Source organism: Rana temporaria, chromosome 12, assembly GCF_905171775.1.
Source record: "Rana temporaria chromosome 12, aRanTem1.1, whole genome shotgun sequence".
Lineage (NCBI taxonomy): Eukaryota > Metazoa > Chordata > Amphibia > Anura > Ranidae > Rana > Rana temporaria.
The window spans coordinates 114,058,430-114,064,676 of record NC_053500.1 but is presented as its reverse complement, the minus strand read 5'-3'; positions in this window follow the sequence as shown (position 1 = coordinate 114,064,676).

Sequence of the window (6,247 nt, the reverse complement as noted above, 5' to 3'; positions counted from 1 at the left end):
GCCGGATTTAAAAAAGTACACAGTATTCAGAATCGCCGTTTTCGGCGATCTGAATACTTTGAAGTGCAAAGGAGGGCTCAGAGGTCTTTTAGACCCCGATCCCTCCATAAAGAGTACCTGTCACCACCTATTGCTGCCACAAGGGATGTTTACATTCCTTGTGACAGCAATAAAAGTGATCAAAATGTAAAAAAATAAAAAAACACAATTTAATATTATAAAAAAATAAAAAATAAATAAGAAAACAAAAAAAAATGTTTTAAAGGGTGAACCTCCTTAATCGCACGATTAATCGTGAGTTAACTATGACATTAATGCGATTAATCGCGATTAGAAATTTTAATCGCTTGACAGCACTAATAAAAATATATTTTAAAAAATAATTTTATAAAAAATAAATTAAAAAAAGGGGGGTTGCTTAATGCTCAACTGAGCGCGATTTCGATCCAGCGCTATGCACGTCTGCAGCAGCTCTTCTCCACTCTCCCCCCTCTCACAGGCTTAGAGCATTTGGGAGCCATTGGCTCCAGCTGCTATCAGTCAAAAGCTGTGAGTATAGCCTGGGGGCAGGGCCTAGTCCCACTGTCATTGTCAATTAAGCTTTTCATATTGATGTAACAATTTAAAAGAGACAGCGCACCCAACCAGCTATAGTGACATTTCTTTGGGTGTTGATGTATTTAAACACATTTTAGAGTGTTGCTTTCTCTGAGAGACACAATTCTTTTCACTGTGTCATTTAATAATCACCAAGTGCAGAAGTTTTTTTTTACACAAATCGACTAAGACAGTGAGGCTCCGGATCGAGCACGCACAAGTGCCCCATAGCAGGCAAGGGGAGGAGCCAGGAGCGCCGAAGGGGGACCTGAGAAGAGGAGGATAAGGGCTGCTCTGTGCAAAACCATTACACAGAGCAGATAAGTATAACATGTTTATTATTTTAATGAAAGAAATGTAAAGCTTTACAGTCACTTTAAAGCAGAGTTCCACGCAAAAATGTAACTTCCGCTTTTCGGTACCCTCCCCCCTCCGGTGTCACATTTGGCACCTTTCGGGGGGGGGGGGGTGCAGATACCTGTATAATTCAGGTATTTGCACCCACTTCCGGGGGGAGACTTCCACGGGAGTCACTCCACTTCCCGCCCCCCTCCCCCACTGCCTTCTGGGAAACACACTGGTCCCAAGAGACAGAAGGGACCACGCCGCGCTACTCACGCAGTAGGGAATCGGGCAAAGATTTTTAAATTGAGAATTTTACAATTATTTTGGAGACTAGAGAAAGGCTTAATACTAAAGTATAGATTGTGAGGGCAGAAAAACACTTTCTGAATAAAGCAGATCCTCTAGCCCTGGATATCAGGAAAGAATTCCCTCTATATTTTGTGAGGAGAATGTGTAGGAATAGAACATTCATTAAAAATGTAAATAAAATTCCCTGAGAACTTGATATCTTTTTCTAGTTAAGTGGAATGTTTCATTACAGGATTTAATGGTCTATCTTGTTCTTGGGGTGAAGCTAGAAGACCCCTGATATCTCCATTGAGAGGACATTGTTGTCACTACTGTCACATAAGGGGCTTGTCAGTACATACATATATACATGGTTAGGACACATGTTAATACACAAACACCTATTACTAGGGGTGCAACGGATCGTCATTGATCCGTGATCCAAACGGGTCAACATCCGCGGATCGGCACACCACGCGATCCGCGGATTGAGCCCATAGGAAAGGCCGCCGCCTCGGCCTAGCTCCGGAGCGGTGGGCATCTCAGCTATGACTAAGCATTGTATAACAATGTGAAACGCGTCAGATATATCATCCCACCGTTTGCTGTTTGTGCAGTGTTTTTTTACTGGATTAAAGGCTTTTATTGTTTTTTTACATTTATCGGAGTGCGGCTGTCCATACCTTTTTGCTTCTATTTATGCTTCGTGCATTGCCTGCACCCACTGGATTTTTCTGAGTCCATACTTACCACCGAGGTGCACTCATCTGGAGCGGAGGTCTCTTTCCCCCGGCGGCAGCCTAGGTGAGCTCCCCAGAGCGGCGCGCTGATGGGGGAGATGTGGACATTACAGTGGTAGTGGGGGAGATGTGGGCATTACAGTGGGGGAGATGTACATGTGGCATTACAGTGGGGGAGATGAACATGTGGGCATTACAGTGGGGGAGATGAACATGTGGGCATTACAGTGGGGGAGATGAACATGTGGGCATTACAGTGGGGGAGATGAACATGTGGGCATTACAGTGGGGGAGATGAACATGTGGGCATTACAGTGGGGGAGATGAACATGTGGGCATTACAGTGGGGGAGATGTGGACATTACAGTGGGGGAGATGTGGACATTACAGGGGGGGGGAGATGTGGACATTACAGTGGGGGAGATGTGGACATTACAGTGGGGGGGAGATGTGGACATTACAGTGGGGGGAGGATGTGGACATTACAGTGGGGGGGAGATGTGGACATTACAGTGGGGGGGAGATGTGGACATTACAATGGGGGAGATGTGGACATGTGGACATTACAATGGGGGAGATGTGGACATTACAATGGGGGAGATGTGGACATTACAATGGGGGAGATGGACATGTGGACATTACAATGGGGGAGATGTGGACATTACAGTGGGGGGAGGATGTGGACATTACAATGGGGGAGATGTGGACATTACAGTGGGGGGAGGATGTGGACATTACAATGGGGGAGATGTGGACATTACAGTGGGGGGGACATTACAGTGGGGGGGGAGATGTGGACATTACAGTGGGGGGGACACATGTGGACATTACAGTGGGGGGGGGACATGTGGACATTACAGTGGGGGGGGACATGTGGACATTACAGTGGGGGGGGGAGAACATTACAGTGGGGGGAGATGTGGACATTACAGTGGGGGGGAGATGTGGACATTACAGTGGGGGGGGAGATGTGGACATTACAGTGGGGGGGGAGATGTGGACATTACAGTGGGGGGGGGACATGTGGACATTACAGTGGGGGGGGACATGTGGACATTACAGTGGGGGGGGGAGAACATTACAGTGGGGGGAGATGTGGACATTACAGTGGGGGGGAGATGTGGACATTACAGTGGGGGGGGAGATGTGGACATTACAGTGGGGGGGAGATGTGGACATTACAGTGGGGGGGAGATGTGGACATTACAGTGGGGAATATATATGGTGGTGATCCGAAAAATGATCCAATCCGTGACTCTGATCTGAGGAACGATCCGAACTGTGAGTTTTTTGATCCGTTGCACCCCTATCTATTACACATCCCTACACACACACACACCAGAAGAGGAAGAAGTAGCCATAGAGCCCCTTCCAGCCTTGCAAATGTGACCAGTGCATCCAAGTGGTAATGAGCCTCGGTCATGAAATGATTAAATAAAAGAGGAAGAAATTCAAATGTAAATATACCAAATTTGTATTGTGTGTTTATGAAAGTATAATTATGGATCTATACACATTTGTTTCATTTTACAACTATATATACTCTGAATAAACCAAGAGTCATTTGGTAAAATCAGTTGGCCAGAAGTGAAGATCTAGTGTTCCTGTCGCCCATTCCCTGACACACTTTTGACCAAGAGATTCCAAGCCTGCCCACCACGGCAAGGTAGACTCTTCTAGGGCAGGACCTTCACTAACTACACTAAGCTACCCTACTGGATGCTAGTCATCCTTTTTCTAATGTGATGATTCCTTAATATGTACAACTGATACAAGCAAAGGATTGCAGGAGAGTCCTACTACCCAACTGGCAGGTATAGGTGACCACGTCAGTGTCCCTTGTCTCTGCACCATCATACTGTCAGCAGTGCGGCTGCTTTATGGGGGCACCAGACCGATTTGTCTTGCGGGCCAGTCCATCTCATAATACTGGCACTACACTAAAAGTGTAACACAAGCCGACAGGGACTCTTTTCATGCTGCCCCCCTGCAAAGTGCTGCCCTAGGCCAAGATACAGCATTGCACACATGCCATGGTTATATGTGGAATTGCACCCTAAAATACATTTAGCTGCTTCTCTTAAGTACGGGGATGCCACGTGTGGGGCTTTTTGGGAGCTTAGCCGCGTACGGGGCCCCGAAATCCAAGCACCGCCTTCAGGATTTCTAAGGGCGCAAATTTTTGATTTCACTCCTCCCGTAGGAAAAGAATGATACCAAGATGATACCTAAACCCGCAGGCATCATTCTGGTATAACCATTCCAGCAACATACCAGTACGTTGATGGTTCTTGTTGGACATGTATTGTAATCTTTTTTTTCATGCAGCCTGTTGGCTGAACCAAAAAAAGAGATTGATCGGTGGGTATGCCCACCATTAGAATACCTCCCTTCATCCACCCACTTCTAATGATGGGCATACATGCATCATTTATATATGCCGAAGTATGGGGGCATCCTCCCGCAAAAAAAGTTATGCCGCGCACACACACACGCGGTCGGACTTTTCCACGGACAAACCTCCGTCGGATTTTCGACCGTATGTACGCGGCATTAGGAGCAAAATCACTCCTCCGCCCCTAATGCCCCCATGCTTCGGCATTTATGTTCTTTTTTTTTTTTAACTGTAGTGGTGAAATCCCCTCCTACAGCACTGGAGTCACAGCTTTATGTATCGTGGGAGCAAACGCTGTTGCTATCAAGCTAAATAAAGTTTGCGCTGCAACTGAATGGCGTACCTGCTAAGCAAATGATGGTCAACATTAAAACAAAGTAACATTACAGTATAACAGTAAGATCATACCATACCTGCAAAGCAAATAAAAAGAAAACATAGAAAAAAAAAATTTTTTTTAACGCAACCTGTGCCTAAATATATATATATGCTGAAGCACGGGGGCATCCTCCCGCAAAAAAGTTATGCCGCGCGTACACACAGTCGGACTTTTCCACGGGCAAGCCTCCGTTGGAATGTCGACTGTATGTACACGGCATTAGGAGCAAAATCGCTCCTCCGCCCCTAATGCCCCCATGCTTCGGCATATATGCTCTTTTTTTTAACTGTGGTGGTGAAATCACCTCCTACAGCACTGGAGTCACGGCTTTATGTATCGTGGGAGCAAACGCGGTTGCTGTCAAGATAAATACTCGCCCTGTACTGTGCAATCCTACCCGCATTGCACGGTGCCCTTCTGCCCACCCTATACTGTGCCCTCCTTCCCACCTAATACTGTGCCCTCCAGGCACCCCCAAAATACTGTGCCCTCCTACCCCCTGGTACTGTTGCCCGCTGCACACCCTATACTGTGCCCTCCTACCTGCCCCATCCTGCTAAACCTGTACTGAGCAATCCTACCCGTCTCTCACAGTTCCCCCCTGCCCACCCTGTACTGTGCTCTCCTACCGGCCCTGTACTGTGCCCTCCTGCTCAACCTGTACTTTGCAATCCTACCTGCCTCACACTGTTCCCTCCTGCTCAACCTGTACTGTGCCCTTCTGCCCACCCTATACTGTGCCCTCCAGGGCCCCCCCTCAATATACTGTGCCCTCCTACCCCCTGGTACTGTGACCCTTTGCCAACCCTGTACCCCCTGCCCGCCCCACCCTGTGCCCTCCTACCCACCCCACCCTGTGCCCTTCTGCTCAACCTGCACTGTGCAATGCTATACATCCCACCCTCCTACCCGCCCCACCCTGTGCCCTCCTACCCGCCCCACCCTGTGCCCTCCTACCTGCTCAACCTGTACTGTGCAATCCTACCCGCCTCGCACTGTGCCCTTCTGCCCACCCTATACTGTGCCCTCCTTCCCACCTAATACTGTGCCCTCCAGGCACCCCCCCCCCCCCAATATACTGTGCCCTCCTACCCTCTGGTACTGTGGCCTCCTGCCAACCTTGTACCCTCCTGCCCACCCTGTACTGTGAAATCCTACCCGCCTCTCACAGTTCCCCCCTGCCCACCCTGTACTGTGCTCTCCTACCGGCCCTGTACTGTGCCCTCCTGCTCAACCTGTACTGTGCCCTTCTGCCCACCCTATACTGTGCCCTCCAGGCCCCCCCTCAATATACTGTGCCTTCCTACCCCCTGGTACTGTGACCCTTTGCCAACCCTGTACCCCCCTGCCCGCCCCACCCTGTGCCCTCCTACCCGCCCCACCCTGTGCCCTTCTGCTCAACCTGCACTGTGCAATGCTATACATCCCACATTCTGCCCTCCTACCCGCCCCACCCTGTGCCCTCCTACCTGCTCAACCTGTACTGTGCAATCCTACCCGCCT